A 17,052-nucleotide genomic window follows, 5' to 3' on the forward strand; every position below is an offset into this window, starting at 1 on the left:
ACATGGTAAAACCCTGTCTCTACTAAAAGTACAAAAATTAGCTGGGCGTGGTGGCAGGCTCCTGTAATCCCAGCTACTCTGGAGGCTGAAGCAGGAGAATCACTTGAACCCGGGAGGCAGAGGTTGCAGTGAGCTGAGATGGTGCCATTGCACTCCAGCCTGGGCAACAAAAGCAAAACTCCTTCTCAAAAAAAAAAAAAAATTATCTTTATTAAAAAGGTATGCAGCCGGGCATGGTGGCTCCCGCCTGTAATCCCAGCACTTTGGGAGGCTGAGGCGGGTGGATCACGAGGTCAGGAGATCGAGACCATCCTGGCTAACACGATGAAACACCCTCTCTCCTAAAAATACAAAAAATTAGCCGGCCATGGTGGTGTGCGCCTGTAGTCCCAGCTATTCGGGACGCTGAGGCAGGAGAATGGTGTGATCCCAGGAGGCAGAGCTTGCAGTGAGTCGAGATCACACCACGCACCCCAGCCTCGGTGACAAAGCAAGACTCCATCTCAAAAAAAAAAAAAAAAGGGTATGCAATGCCATTTCAAAAATTCATGTTGCTGGAAAGTAGCATAACATATACGGCTGCTATTGTATAATTTCATATATCATCAATGAGTTTGCATTTCTCAAAGGCATGCTATGATATCACTCTGTTAACTTGCAAACACTCTTCTAAGTTTTAGTCCCCAGGACTAGTACTCCACCTAAAATCAGAAACGTCCAGTTCGTGCTTCCAAGCACCAACACCAGCTGCACATGACGAAGAACTCCTAGCACTCTGGTACTAGAGAGGCACTACTTATCTGCCTGGGCCTCCACCCCCATGTTATTGTGTGGAGAGAGAGCTGCTGCTGGTAGCTTCCCTGCCACCCCTGAGTTTCCTGGAGTAGGCTCTACAAAGTGCTGATGATTAAAGAGGGTAAGGAAAGGTGTGCTTGTTACTAGCTTAGGTTTCAGGGATGAAAAGAAGGTAGAAGGCCAGGTGTGATGGCTCCTTGTGTCCGGAATTGGTTCCTTCTGGTGGGTTCTTGGTCTCGCTGACTTCAAGAATGGAGCCGCAGACCCTCGCAGTGGGTGTTACAGTTCTTAAAGATGGTGTGTCCAGAGTTTATTCCTTCAGATGTTCAGATGTGTCCGGAGTTTCTTCCTTCCGGTGGGTTCGTGGTCTTGCTGACTTCAGGAGTGAAGCCGCAGACCTTCTCAGTGAGTGTTATAGTGTTAAAGGTGGCACGTCCAGAGTTGTTTGTTCCTCCCGATGGGTTCATGGTCTTGCTGACTTCAGAAGCAAAGCCACAGACCTTTGCAGTGAGTGTTACAGCTCTGCGTCTGGAGTTGTTTGTTCCTCGCAGTGGGTTTGTGGTCTCGCCGACTTCAGAAGTAAAGCCACAGACCTTCACAGTGAGTGTTACAGCTCATAAAAGTAGTGCAGACCCAAAGAGTGAGCAGCAGCAATATTTATTGTGAAGAGCAAAAAGAACAAAACTTCCACAAAGTGGAAGGGGACATGAGCAGGTTGCCACTGGGGTGGCCAGCTTTTATTCCCTTGTTCAGTCCGCCCACGTCCTGCTGATTGGTCCATTTTACAGAGTGCTGATTGGTCCGTTTTTACAGAGTGCCAATTGGTGCATTTACAAACCTTTAGCTAGACACAGAGTGCTGATTGGTGTGTTTACAATCCTTTAGCTAGACAGAAAAGTTCTCCAAGTCCCAACCTGACCCAGAAGCTGGCTTCATCTCTCATCATGACTTTAGTCCCAGCACTTTGGGAGGCCAAGATGGGTGGATCACTTGAGGTCAGGAGCTCAAGACCAGCCTGGCCAACATAGCAAAACCCTGCCTCACAAAAATTAGCCAGGTGTGGTAGTGTGCACCTGTAGTCCCAGCTGTTTGGGAGGCTGAGGCAGGAGAATTGCTTGAACCCAGGAGGCGGAGGTTGTAGTGAGCTGAGATTGCACCATTGCACTCCAGCCTGGGAGACAGAGTGAGACTCCATCTCAGAAAAATAAAAGAAAGAAAAAGAAAAAAAAAGAAGGGAGAAGAGAGTATCTTCATACAAGAATGAAGAATGACAGCCAACCACATAATACACATCTCAGATCCTGCTTATTTCTGATATCTTGAACCGTGCAAGACCCAGGAGCCTTGCCTACAGGGGAACAGATGTCATAGTTCACCTTTAGGATATGAGCCATTTTCCTGGGTCTAGACTTCCCCGCTCTGATGCTGCAACCTCCAACAGATCAGATAACTGAGACCTACAGATTCCACCAAAATGAAAATGTTACACTTGGATTGGGGGTAATGGGGGTGAAACTGAATGATCTATTTGTTTCATTTGTTTCATCATCTTGGTATCTTTAGCTGGGCATGGTGGTATGTGTCTGTAGTCCCAGCTACTCAGGAGGCTGAGGTGAGAGGATTGCTTGAGCCCAGGAGTTCAAGGTTGCAGTGAGTTGTGATCACATCACTGCACCCCAGCCTGGGCAACAGGGTGAAAAAACTTGCTATCTTTGTGGAGTAGGAAAGGGGGAAGGATGGAAGAGAATGAAAAGGTATGAATATTACCTCCAAATATAGTTTTGGTAAAAAGAGTTTGTACCAGAGAGGAATCCGTATGCGTAGTAGCCACAGCCCCAGGATTGAGTGGCCGGAGGTAGTTCTTTCTATAAGTAACGTTGGCTCTGCTACTAGACTTGGCCACAAAAGACTGGCCCAGGAATTAACTCAGTTACCGAAGTCAAAAACATATAGGACACATCAGCCACACTGGAGGAGGTCTAGCATGAGAACTCTGAGTTAGACCGTGACCAGGCAAGCTCATCAGAGCCTGGTTCTGGAAGAGATTTAATTTGAGGCACACAGAGGGAAAGCTTGAGAGGCAGAAACTAAGCTCACTGAGAAATCAGAGAAGCTGGGGCCTGAGAATGACTGACTGAAAAGAAAGCAACAGAATAACAATATTCCAGTGACCCAGCATCTGCTCTGCTCTCCCCTCCTGAGAGGACTTGACCATTCTGCACAAAATAAACTGAGGGCTTCCATGAGGAGCTCTGCAGTAAACCCGACGTTATCTGAGAGTACCTTTGATTCTTTTCACTGTCTATCCTGGAAAGCCATGGAACCATTTGAGAAGAGGGTTAAGAAGGGCTATAAGAAAGACCAGAACTATGTGCTTCATTCAGGACACAAGAAAAGGAGAGATGAAGACCCCAAGAATATTGTAAATAAGTAAAAAAAGAAAAAATGGTCTTCAAAGGACAGAAACTTGATACAAAATATGGATAGAGTTGGTTATGGAGAAGAGAGGAAAGCAGACAGAATCCAAGACAGGAAGGAAAATGCAACCTGCTGTTTCAGGCATAACCCACAGAAGGCTGGTTGGTAAAATCACATATAGTATGTGACAAGTGTCTTCCATCTCAGTGCTCCCTACACACATGACCAGAGAGAGGAAGGAAATGATCCACAGCAAGGAGGAAACTGCACATAGAATAGCAGTCAGCCAGGCACGGTGGCTCACACCTGTAATCCCAGCACTTTGGGAGGCCGAGGCAGGTGGATCACGAGGTCAAGAGATTGAGACCAGCCTGGCCAACATGGTGAAACCCTGTCTCTACTAAAAGTATATGGTGCACACCTGTAGTCCCAGCTACTTGGAAGGCTGAGGCAGGAGAATCGCTTGAACCTGGGAGGCAGAGGTTGCAGTGAGCTGAGATGGTGCACTCCAGCCTGGCGACAGAGCGAGACTCCGTCTGAAAACAAACAAACAATAAACAAACAAACAAACAAAAGAATAGCAGTCAGCCTTGCAGTGTTAAGCATGGGCTGATGGGGAAAAGGAAACAAGAAAACTGAGATCACATGGCTTAGGGTCTCCAGGACTGAGGTGAGCATAGAGGCTGCTTTTTACTCTTAAAACCTCTGGAGAACCACAAAGCTGGAGCTGTCTTTCGTTCTTTTGTTCATTCAACAGATATTTACTGAGCCCTGACTCTGTGCCAGATCCTATGTTAGATTCTGGGTGAATACGCCAGGTGTGGTGGCTTATGTCTGTAATCCCAGCACTTTGGGAGGCCGAGGAGGGCAGATCACCTGAGGTCAGGAGTTCAAGACCAGCTTGGCCAACATGATGAAAGCCCGTCTCTACTAAAAATACAAAATTAACCGGGCATGCTAGTGCACGCCTATAATCCCAGCTACTCAGGAGGCTGAGCAGGAGAATGAATCACTTGAACCCCGGAGGTAGAAGTTGCAGTGAGCCGAGATCACGCCATTACACTGCAGCCTGGGTAACAAGAGCGACAACAAAATTTATTATCTTTACAGTTCTGAAGGTCAAAAGTCCAAAATGGGTCACACTGGGTTAAAATTAAGGTGTCAGCAGGGCTGTGTTCCTTTCTCACCAGGGGAGAACCTGTATTTTTTTTTTTTTTTTTTTTGAGACAGAGTCTGGCTCTGCCGCCCAGGCTGGAGTGCAGTGGCCGGATCTCAGCTCACTGCAAAAGACAGGGTCTCGCTTTGTTGGCTAGGCTGGAGTGCAGTAGTGTGATCACGGCCTACTGCAGCCCCAATCTCCCAGTCTCAAGAGATCTTCCTGCCTCAGCCTCCCAGGCAGCTAGGACTGGATGTAAGGGTGATATGACTGTGACTTCTGTCACCCCATTGATTACCAGGGTTGATTGGGCTAATCTGGCTGGCTAGGCGGGTGTCTCCTTCCTCCCTCACCTCTCCATGTGCGTCCCTTCTGAAGCTGTGTGCTCAGTTGAAGAGGATGGCCATCCCCGATAGAGAAGGACTGGTCTTTGGTCAAGGGTATACAAGTACTGTGCTCCCCTGCTAGAACTTCCAAACAAGCTCCCAAGTAGCTAGAACTACAGATTTGCACCACCACACTCAGCTAATTTTTTATCTTTTGATCTTTTGTAGAGATGGCTTCTTGCTATGCTGCCTATGCTGGTGTTGAACTCCTGGCCTCAAGTGATCTTCCCGCCTCAGGCTTTCAAAGTGCTGAGATTAGAGGTGTGAGCCACCATGCCTGGCCAGATAACCTGCATTCTTGTCTTTTCCAGCTTCAAGAGGCTGCCATCTTCCCTTGCCTGTGACCCCCCTCCATCTTCAAAGCCAGCAATGGCTGCCTGACTCTTTCTCACATCACATCACTCTGACACTAACTCTCTTGCCCCGCTCAACATTTAAAGACCCTTGTGATTACACTGGGCCCACCTGTATAATCCAGGATAATGTCCCTACTTTGTGGTCAGGCCAGGTGCAGTGGCTCAGACCTGTAGTCTCAGCGCTTTCGGAGGCCAAGGCAGGTGGATCACTTGAGCCCAGGAGTTCGAGACCAGCCTGGGCAACATGGGGAAACCCCATCTCTACAAAAACTACAAAAATTAGCCAGGCATGGTGGTATGCACCTACAGTCCTAGCTACTTGGGAGGCTGAGGTGGAAGGATCGCTTGAGCCTGGGAGGTCAAGGCTAAAGTGGGCCATGACTGCACCACTACATCCAACCTGGGTGACAGAGTAAGACCTTGTCTGAAAAAAAAAAGAAAAAAGAAAACGATTTTAAGGTCAGCTGATTAGCAGCCCTAATTCCATCTGTAATTCTCCATTGCCACATAACATAACATATTCACAGGCTCTGGAGATTCAGATATAGGCATCTTCGGGAGGGGAGCCATTTTCCTGCCTATTACAAACATGGGGCAAGTTATGGTAGTGATAGCACTGTAGGAGATGGTTCCAGTCCAAGACTGCAAGCTGAATACATGTCAGAGCCTCTCCCTCCCATCCCAAATGCCTAGAAATAGTAGTCCCACCTTACCCTCAGGGGGTTACTTTCTAAGACCCCTTCCACCGCCAGTTGGTGCCTGAAACTGCGTATAGTATACTGCGTTATATACCAGATAGAATACCAAACTTTCTATATACCATGTTTTCCCTACACCAGGGTGTCCAATCTTTTGGCTTCCCTGGGCCACATTGGAAGAAGAAAAATTGTCTTGGCCCTCCTAATGTATTAAGAAATCTTATGAATTTGTGTGAGGTTGCATTCAAAGTCACCCTGGGCCACGTGTGGCCCACAGGCCGTGGATTGGACAAGCTTGCCCCACACATAGAGACTATGATAAAGTTTACTTTATAAACTAGGCACAGTAGGCCTGGTGCAGTGGCTCATACCTGTAATCCCAGCACTTTGGGAGTCCTAGGCGGGCAGATCACCTGAGGTCAGGAATTGAAGACCAGCCTGACCAACGTGGAGAAAACTGTCTCTACTAAAAATACAAAATTAGCCGGCTGTGGTAGCATGTGCCGGTAATCCCAGCTACTCAGGAGGCTGAGGCAAGAGAAGTGCTTGAACCCAGGTGGCAGAGGTTGCAGTGAGCCAAGATCGTGCCACTACACTCCAGCCTGGTGACAGAGTGAGACATTGTCTCAAAAGTAAATAAATAAATAAATAAAAATAGACACAGTAAAAGATTAACAACAATAACTAATAGTAAAATAGAACAATTATAACCATATGCTGTAATAAAAGTTATATGGATGTGGTCTCTCTCTCAAAATATCTAATTGTGCTATGCTCACCTATTTTCAGACCACAGTTGACCACGAGTAACTGAAACTGTCATGGTGTTCGAACCTAAGGGACTCCCATCTTTGGTGAGGGCGAAGAAAATGAGGCTGGGACTTGCTGGGTTGCATTCCCAGAAAGGTAGGTACTCCTAGCCTCTAGATCTTTACTAAACAGACCCAGATGTGGGAGTGTCCCAATATCCTGATTTTTTTTTTTTTTTTTTTTTTTTTTTTTTGAGACAGAGTCTTGCTCTGTTGCCCAGGCTGGAGTGCAGTGGCACAATCTTGGTTCACTGCAAGCTCTGCCTCCCAGGTTCACGCCATCCTCCTGTCTCAGCCTCCCAAGTAGCTGGGACTACAGGCACCTACCACCACGCCCGGCTAATTTTTGTATTTTCAGTAGAGACGGGGTTTCAGCACGTTAACCAGGATGGTCCTGATCTCCTGACCTCGTGATCTGCCCGCCTTGGCCTCCCAAAGTGCTGGGATTACAGGCGTGAGCCATTGCACCTGGCCTTATCCTGATATTTTGAGAACAGAAGCACTTCTAATTTTGCTTTAAAAACAATAATATCGATTCTTGCAAAATGTATTAAGAAAATTAATCCTTTATCACAAACCCTTGTAGCAGAGCACATCTCCCCATGATCTTTTTTATCCTGTATATAAACAAGTGGTGTACCTAGGGTGGACACGTTCCTTCTCTTACTTTCGGGAATGCCCTACTCTGTCTATGGAGGATCTGTACTGTCTTGTTCTTTTTTTTGAGACAGTGTCGCCCAGGCTGGAGTGCAGTGGCACGATCTCGACTCACTGCAACCTCCACCTCCTGGGTTCAAGTGATTCTCCTGCCTCAGCCTCCCAAGTAGCTAAAATTGCAGGCACACACCCAGCTAATTTTTGTATTTTTATTAGAGATGGGGTTTCACCATGTTGTCCAGTCTGGTCTCGAACTCCCAGCCTCAAGTGATCCACCCCCTTCAACATCCCAAAGTGTTAGGATTACAGGCGTGAGCCACTGTGCCCAGCCACCACTTTATTTTCTTAATAAACTTGTTTTGGTTTGCACTATGGACTCACCCTGAATTCTTTCTTGCATGAGATCCAAGAACGCTCTCTTAAAGGTATGGATCAGGACCCCTTTCCTGTAACATCTTTCTGGCAAACCATGGAAGTGACAATACTGAAGAGACACCTGGTCCAAAGGAAAATCATCTGTGCACACCAATTGACTGACTTTAGGTAAGTGGAGTTCATATACCTGGGTAAAGGATGGGATTGAGTTAGAGGCCCAACTTAGGGGACTTAGAATCTTTCCTAAGACAGAATGGGTTAGAAGGCCCTCTTAATAAAAGGGAAGAACACTTGACCAACTTTGGGTTAGAGGCCCAACTTAGGAAGGTTAAAGTCCCTTCTAAAATGTAAGGGGTGAGAGGTCCCTCTCAGTAATGTCCCTCTTGGTGAAGAATGGGTTTGGCACCACAGGGTGTTAACTGCCATGCTCTTTGTATTAATCTGCCTTGTGTTCTTCACTGCATTAATCAATTTATTGGTGCTGTTTCTGTTTCACTGTCATTTTCAGGAGACTTTATTTAACTGGTCTTAGGGATTTTAACATACTCTTCCCCTCCGTGCCTCCCAATATCCATTCGTTTAATTGTGAAACACTGGGAACAAGAAAGCATTGAAGGCCCCATCTCTAAAATTGCTGATTGAGATTGGGTATTTAACAGCTGTGAGCAGTAAGATTAGATAGATGCGGTTATGTTTTAATGCCGCTATGCCTACTAGGTGTGATCTAGAAGCACTAGGATGGAAATCAGGGGACTTTTCTCCTTGCTGTTTGTTTCATTTTGCACACTAAACAAACACTTCCTTCCTTTCTTGGATTTGGCCAAACCAGCTTTGCTTGGCCAATCCACACTGCCACTATTGCCCAGAGCCTGTTTGCTCTGGTTATTCCCATCGAAATCCTCTCTTTTTCCTTTGCCTTATTCAACATTTCTTTTGTCAGAGTCCACGTTGTGGTTTATCTAAGAGTCATGGCTCAGCTCACTTATATTATTTAGACAGTGTAAATAAGAGAATTCAATTTTTGGCAGGGATCCCCTCATTAATGCAGCTGGCCTTAAAAACCTCTCTTACCCTTTTCAGTGGAACTCAGTCAGTGGCAATACAATCTTGCAGGTTTGGAACTTTTCTTTCAACATCACCTGCGTCTTTCATGGGAACCACGGCATCCATCCCAAAGTACTCCCCACTAGGATATATTCTTGAACATTGGGACCAGTTTAAACTAAATGGGCTTAAGAAGAGAAAACTGTTGTTTCTATATAATACTGTTTGGCCTCGGTATTATTTGGAAAAACAAGAGAAATGGCCTCCTACTGGAACTATGGCCTTTAAAACTGTACTTCAACTCAATTTGTTCTACAAGCGGGAGGGAAAATGAAATGAAATACCATATGTTCAAGCATTTTTGCTGCTCAGTCCGGATGACACCGTGCAGGAGGTGCATGCGTGTTTGATGAGAGGAAAGGAAGAAAAAGAACTAGACATCTTAGATGATCCTGTGACACAAGCTCCACCCCCAGTTCAGCAGGCATTTTTGGGTGGAGCAGAACCTCCTTCTATCAGCTTTGAAGGTTCAGATTTTGTCCGTCCTTTCTCCCTCTAGTCCACCTGAAAGTTCTGTGGAGAACCCTTGGTCACCTCCTCCTGACCTGCCTAGTCCCACTCTATACCCACCACTCCCTAAGGAATTTGGCCCCTCGAGTACTACTCATAGTGGAGCCTCTTATCAACCTCTGAAGGGAAATCTTTGTCCCCTTAGAGAGGTGGCAAATGGGGAAGAAGGCACTGTGTGAGAGGACATGTCTCCTTTTCTATGACTGAGTTGGCTCTATGTAAAGAGAAGTTTGGTCATTTCTCTGAAGATCCAGGAAAATTCCTAGATGAGTTTGAGAAACTAACTCTGTCTGACCTATGGTTTAATGTAGCAGGAGCTGCATGTTTCATTGTCTCTGTGTTGCACAGTGGAAGAGAATCTATTTGCGGGACAGCCAGGACCCATGCAGATGAGGTATTGGCTCCAAACCCAAACCATAATGTATATCAGGCAGGAAGTGTAACAGTTCCACATCAAGATCCACAATGGAGCTGGGCACAGTGGCTCACGCCTGTAATCCCAGCACTTGGGGAGGCTGAGGCGGGCGGATCACCTGAGGTCAGGAGTTCAAGACCAGCATGGCCAACATGGCAAAACCCTGCCTCTACTAAAAATACAAAAAAATTAGCCAGGTGTGGTGGTGGCCACCCGTAATCCCAGCTACTTAGGAGGCTGAGGCAGGAGAATTGCTTGAACCCAGGAGGTGGAGGTTGTAGTGGGCTGAGATTATGCCATTGCACTCCAGCCTGGGTGACAGTGAGATTCTGTCTCAAAAAAAAAAAAAAAAAAAAAAAAAACAGATCCAGAATGGAACTATCAAAGGAGCAGGGGAGGAGAGATCATATGGTCACTTGTTTGTTGGAAGGGATGAAGAAATGTATAAAAAGGCTTGTTAACTATGAAAAGGACACCAGGGCCTGTTGGGGGTGGTGTGGGGAGGGAGAGGACAAATACCTAATGCATGTGGGGCTTAAAACCTGGATGACGGGTTGATGGGTGCAGCAAACCACCATGGCACATGTATACATATGTAACAAACCTGCACATTCTGCACATGTATCCCAGAACTGAAAGTAAAATTAAAAATAAATAAATAATGAATAAAATAAAATAAATAAGAAAAGGTTAAGGAAGTTTCTCAGGGTAAAGATGAGAATCCAGCTTTGTTTCAAGGGCGTTTAGTTGAGAGAATTAGAAAATATACTAACACTGATCCTGCCTCAAAGGAAGGATAAACCCTTTTGGGAGTACATTTTATAAACCAGTCTGCCCCTGATATGTGTAGGAAACTACAAAAAGCAGCTATGGGTCCCCAGACTCCTATGGAACAGTTTTTGGATGTGGCATTTTTTGGTTTTTAATAACAGGGACAAAGCAGAGGAAGCAGAAGGAGTAGGAAGTACCTCCCACAAGGTGCAGCTCTTGGCTGTAGCCTTAAGCTCACCTTCCACATGGGGTTGCCCTCCTGGCTCTTGGCCTGAACAAGGGAAGCTAAAAGGTGGGAATCCCAAAGCTGGTGTCCGAGTCACCGTGCCTTGGGTGTACATCAGTGTGCACACTGTAAGAAAACTGGCCATCGGAAGGACTGCCCAGCGCTTTGACGGGAGCCATCGGCACCTGAAACAATGATGGCTGAAACAGCCAGACCAGCTCAAGAGTGACGGGGCCGGAGACTTTCTGCCAGAGCCCCTGTCGGACAACTACATATCTCTCCAGAGGAGCCTTGGGTAATGCTTGACGTGGCAGGTAAGAATATTAACTTCCTTTTGGATATGGGGACTGCTTACTCTGTTTTGACCCGTTATAATGGGCCTCTGTCACCCCAAAACTGTATGGTCAGGGGGATAGATGGACAAGCTCATAGACACCATTTTACCTATCCTTTAAGCTGCTCTTCAGGGACTTTGGTTTTTTTATATACTTTTCTTTTCATGCCCTACCCCCTTGTTGGGAAGGGATTTGTTGACTCAGCTGCAAACAGTGGTATCTTTTGGTTTTTGTTTGTTGGTTTGTTTGTTTGTTTGAGACAGAGTCTCACTCTGTCACCCAGGCTGGAGTACAGTGGTGTGATCTCAGCTTACTGCAACCTCCACCTCCCAAGTTCAAGCGATTCTCCTGCCTCAGCCTCCCAAGTAGCGGGGACTACAGGCTGCTCGCACCACCATGCCTGGCTAATTTTTATACTTTTAGTAGAGACAGGGTTTTACCACGTTGGCCAAGCTGGTCTTGAACTCCTGACCTCAGGTGATCCGCCCGCCTCGGCTTCCCAAAGTGCTGGTATTACAGGCATGAGCCACCATGCCCGGCCACAGTGGTATCTTTTGGAAGCCACCAGGCAGATGAGGGATTGCTCTTTCTCCTTTCCTGTGATAAAGGAGGAAAAGCAATAGGGGACTTATCTACTTTACCTATTGAAGTAACCTCCCAAGTAAATCCTATACTATGAGACACTAAGATTCCAGGCAAAACATTAAATGTTCCCCCAGTTTACATCCAACTTAGGCCTGGTGTCCCATAACCCTGGAAAAGGCTTACTTAAAACAATAAAGCAGATAACTCAGGCCTGTGAACTATGTGCCTGGAATAACCCAAATAACCAATCTTTACCTCCTTCTTCAGTAAGGCCTGTTCAGCATAAGAGAATGTACCCTGGTGAAGACTGGCAAATAGATTATACTCAGATGCCCCCATGTAAAAGGTTTAAATATTTATTAGTATTTGTTGACACCTTTACTGGTTGGATCGAGGCTTTTCCTATGGGGTCCGAAAAGGCAATTGAGGTTTCTAAATTCCTATTAAAGGAAATAATTCCTATATTTGGGCTGCCTAAGAGCTTGCAGAGGGATAATGACCTGTGTTTCACAGCAACGATTACCCAAAACATATCTTCAGCCCTAGGAGTTCAGTACTGCCTTCACTTGGCATGGAGGCCACAATCTCCAGAGAAAGCAGAAAGAGCCAATCAAACTCTAAAAAGGACTCTGCCTAAACTATGCCAAAAAACATCATAAACCTGGCTATCTTTATTGCCCGTAGCCTTGTTACGGGTTCCAGCTGCCCCCAAGGGAAAGGTGCAGCTCAGCCATGTTGAAATAATGTATAGAAGGCCTTTCTTAACTAGAGACCTCCTAATAGACATAGATACTTTCAAGCTACAAAATTATGTAATCAACTTAGGACAAGTGCAAAACACACTCCTTGAATATGGAAATCAAAGACTCCCTTCCCCCACTAAGGAAGAGAATCTGGTTACAACCCAGCAGGGAGACTGGGTTCTACAAACACTTGGAAGGAAGGATCCCCAACAGATCAACTTTTCCCAAAATGGAAGGGACCTATCAAGTTCTCCTCAGTACCCCAACTGCAGTGAAATTTCTGGGAATAAACAGCTGGGACCATTTATCTCGAATTAAACCTGTCTCTTATAAAGTCCCACAAGCTGACAGAACACAAGAGACTGATCCCACTTATTCCTGTGAGCCAACCAGTGACCTCTGGCTCCCATTCAGAAGAAAAGAAAGGGCTGGGTAATGTAAGGATATGGATTGGCATTCTGCTTTTGAGTACAAGTTGGAATCACGCAGAGTAACTTATTTATTGAGTGGGCACAGGCTTTAGCCTCTACATAATCAGACCAACTGTTGGGTACATAGAGAATTGCCACTTCCCTCCGTTTCCAGATTGCCCTGGCATATTCAACCGGCCAACCAAAATTTATGGAGATTTTATTATGATTGAGAAACTGAATATTATAAATATAGTCCCTCTTTTCCCATGTATCATAGCTACACAGGCCATAGCGCGTTCCCCTCCTGTGGAGAGACAAGAAGGCATCTTTTAAACCTAATTAGGAAACAGCTAAACTCCATCCCAACTTTAGGTTACACTATACATGATGAACTTGGCTAAATGACAGCTGTTCAAGTGCAGGTATTGGGCAAAGTGCCTCTGTGTTTTTTGTTTGTTTGTTTGTTTTTGAGACAGAGTCTCACTCTGTCGGCCAGGCTGGAGTGCAATGGCATGATCTCAGCTCACTGCAGTCGCCACCTCCTGGGTCCAAGCCATTCTCCTGCCTCAGCCTCCCAAGTAGCTGAGACTACAGGTGCGTGCCACCATGCCTGGCTAATTTTTTGTATTTTTAGTAGAATAACACTTTCACCGTGTTAGCCAGGATGGTCTCGATCTCCCGACCTCATGATCCACCTGCCTTGGCCTCCCAAAGTGTTGGGATTACAGGCGTGAGCCACTGCGCCCAGCCACACCTCTATGTTTTGAAAGGTGCAATAATAGTCACCACCAGACTAGAACCCATGATACGGGATGGCTGCCACCTCAACAATGTAATCAAGCTGGAGTGCAGTGGTGCCATCAGGCTTACTGTAGTCTTGACCTCCTTGGCTTAAGCAATCATCCCACCTCAGCCTCCCAAGTAGCTGGGACTACAGGCATGCACCACCATGCCTGGCTAATTTTTAAAATTTTTTTTGTAGAAACAGGATCTTGCCACGTTGCCCAGACTGGTTTTGAGCTCCTGGGCTCAAGCAAACCTCTCTCCTTAGCCTCCCCCAAATGCTGGGATTATAGGTGTGAGCCACTGCACCTGGCCAACAGGAATAATTTTGTCTCCTCAGGAAGTATGCTTGAGGAGCGGAGGAGAGGTAATATGATTATAGTGGTGGATACATGGATTCTTATACCAGACTTCTGGAGTCCAAATCCTGGCTCCATCACTTACTAGGGATGTGACTCTGGATAGGTTTGGGTTTTTGTTTGTTTGTTTTTTGTTTGTTTGTTTGTTTTGAGATGGAGTCTCGCCCTGTTGCCCAGGCTGGAGTGCAATTGTGTGATCTCGGCTCACTGCAACCTCTGACCCCCTGGTTCAAGCGATTCTCCTGCCTCAGCCTCCTGAGTAGCTGGGATTACAGGCACGTGCCACCATGCCCAGCTAATTTTTGTATTTTTAGTAGAGACAAGGTTTCACCATGTTGGCCAGGATGGGCTCAATCTCCTGACCTCATGATCTGCCCACCGCCTCCCGAAGTGCTGGGATTATAGGAGTGAGCCACTGCACCCGGCTAAGTTATTTTATCTCTCTGTGCCTCAGTTTCCTCTACTGTGCAATAGGTATAATATGAGTGCCTACCTCAAATGGTTGTTACAAGGATTGCATGAGCTTTTAGTTCTAACATGCATAAGGCACATAATTAGTGCTATGTAAGTGTTCCGTATATAAATAATTGCCGGGCATGGCATGACACCATTTGTGGGGGGAAAAAAGATACACACCAGATACGCATATGTGTATCAACTCATGGAAATGTGTCTAGAAGGATACCTGCCTCTGTGGAGGGGACTGGAATTGGGAATAACGATCAAGGGGAACTTCAGTTTTATCTTTAATATTTGAATATCTACTGTGATAACGTATCTCTTTGTGGCTTATGAAATCAAGAACAAGTAATTTTTTAAATAAAAATGTAAAAACAGGCCAGGTGCAGTGGTTCACGTGTGTAATCCCAGCACTTTGGGAGGCCGAGGTGGGCGGATCACAAGGTCAGGAGTTCGAGAACAGCTGGACCAACATGGTGAAACCTCGTCTCTACTAAAAATATAAAAATTAGCCAGGTGTGATGGTGCACACCTGTAATCCCAGCTACTCAAGAGGCTGAGGCAGGAAAATCGCTTGAACCTGGGAGGCGGAGGTTGCAGTGAGCCGGGATTGTGCCACTGCACTCCAGCCTGGGTGACAGAGGAAGACTCTTGTCTCAAAAAAAAAAAAAAAAAAAAAAAAATTAAAAAACAAAGTGACCAGGAAGTAGTGAAGAATGGGTGAAGAGCTTTGCCACCTGGGAGTGAAGGGGAGGGTCTCAGAAAAGATGATATCAGAATTGGATCTTAAAGGAAGCACTGAGGTAAGGGCACAGCTGCTCACGCCTGTAATCCCAGCGCTTCGAGAGTCGAGGTGTGAAGATTGCTTGAGTCCCAGGAGGTCAGGGCTGCAGTGAGCCAAGATCATGCCATTGCATTCCAGCCTGGGTAACAGAGCCAGACCCTGTCTTGAAACAAAACAAAACAACACAAAAGGAGGTGTTGCTAAAGACATGAGCACTTGAGAAGAACATTATGTATGTGGAATTTGTGTTACCAGAGTTTGGGTGTTGTGGTTGGGTGGGGAGAGGAAAGGAGGACTGGGTAGATCCAGCTGAAAGGAAAGGGTTAGGATTGGTTGTCAAGGGCTTTCCGACCACATGAAGGAGGTTGAACTTTGTGTAGACAATTTTTTAAGCCACCCTAAGTAACATGATCACATCAGAAAAATCCTGTGTCAGCCATGTCGAGGGTGGATGGAGGGCAGGGAGTGACTGGTTTAGGAGGCTGCTAAATTGCCCAATCAAGAATTGCAAAATAGGAGAGACAAAGGGGTTGATTTGAAAGATAATTAGGAGGAACAACAAATAGTACTTGCCCCTCAGCTTCTACCCCACCTTTCTGTGGTAACTGTCTCCTGCTTTGGGGACATCACCTTTTTTCACTTTTAGCCCTTGTGCTTTAGGCTGGAGGCTCTATAGGTAGGACAAGTGACCTAGGCTAAGGCATTAACGCAGGCCAACTTTCCTGGAGTAGCACATGACGTTAATAAGTCTAATCAGGCCATCAAGACCTGTCCTGGGACTTTTGTTTTGTTTTGCATTGTTTTAAATACAGACAGGGTCTTGCTTTGTTGCCCAGGCTGGTCTTAAATTCCTGGACTCATACAATTCTTCTGCCTTGGCCCCCCAAAGTGCTGGGATTACAAGCATGAGCCACTGTGCCTGGCTTTGTCCCAGGACTTTTGTAAGTGAACTCCCTCCTCCTGGACCAAGTTGCATAATGATGGGAGCCTGTGCTGCCTGGAGTTGCCATGGACCCGGGACGGAGCTGATCCAGGGAAAGTAGTCTATAGATGGATCGTAGTAGCATCTTTTGAGCCCAGAATTGAGCCATACCTTACCCAGCTGTGCCTGTGGATTTATCATGAGCCAATGAGCCAGTGCTGGTGAGTTTTTAAAACTTTTTTTTTTTTTTTTTGAGATGAAGTCTCACTCTGTCACCCAGGCTGGAGTGCAATGGCACGATCTCTGCTCACTGCAAACTCCGCCTCCTGAGTTCCAGTGATTCTCCTGCCTCATCCTCCCAAGTGCTGGGATTATAGGCAAGTGCCACCATGCCTGGCTAATTTTCATATTTTCTGTAGAGATGGAGTTTCACCATGTTGACCAGGCTGGTCTCGAACCCCTGACCTCAGGTAATCCACCCACCTCAGCCTCCCAAAGTGCTGGGATTACAGGCGTGAGCCAGCGTGCCTGGCTTAAACCCACTTTTTTATCTAATCCAGTCTGAGCTGGATTTTCTGTTTAAACTGACTCCAAACAAAGGGTATTCACAGTACGTCCCTAATGATTAGCATTGGGAACAGGGAGCATTTTTGAAATTCACTGCTCTTGGGTTGGTGTCATGATGAGGATAGAAGACAAAACGATGTCTGTAGCCACTGTTGAGCCCCTCTTAGGGAACTGTGAACATCCTTCCTAATTCACTACATTGGCAGAATCTAGGTCTTAGAGACCTTAGAAGGGGTGGCTCCAAACACTGCCTGTCAGACGTTGGGATCTCACAGATTTCACAGAGCAACAGAATTCCAAAGAAAAATCTTAAATTCCAAACTAGAATTGCCAAGTTTAAATTTTGTTGGGTAAAAACGCAAACAAACAAAACCACTGCCTTCTACCCTCTTCATAACATCGTGGAAGAGCCAACACTGTCACACA

At 46.1% G+C, this 17,052-nt stretch overlaps 1 protein-coding gene across 1 annotated transcript in view; it reads left to right on the forward strand.

Moving 5' to 3' along the window:
- The window catches only part of CHPF (chondroitin polymerizing factor), a 424,210-nt gene that overhangs the window by 367,730 nt on the left and 39,428 nt on the right, over positions 1-17,052 (forward strand). The window lies entirely within an intron of this gene.

The sequence above is a fragment of the Macaca thibetana genome, chromosome 12 (genome assembly GCF_024542745.1).
Source record: "Macaca thibetana thibetana isolate TM-01 chromosome 12, ASM2454274v1, whole genome shotgun sequence".
NCBI classification, from domain to species: Eukaryota; Metazoa; Chordata; class Mammalia; order Primates; family Cercopithecidae; genus Macaca; species Macaca thibetana.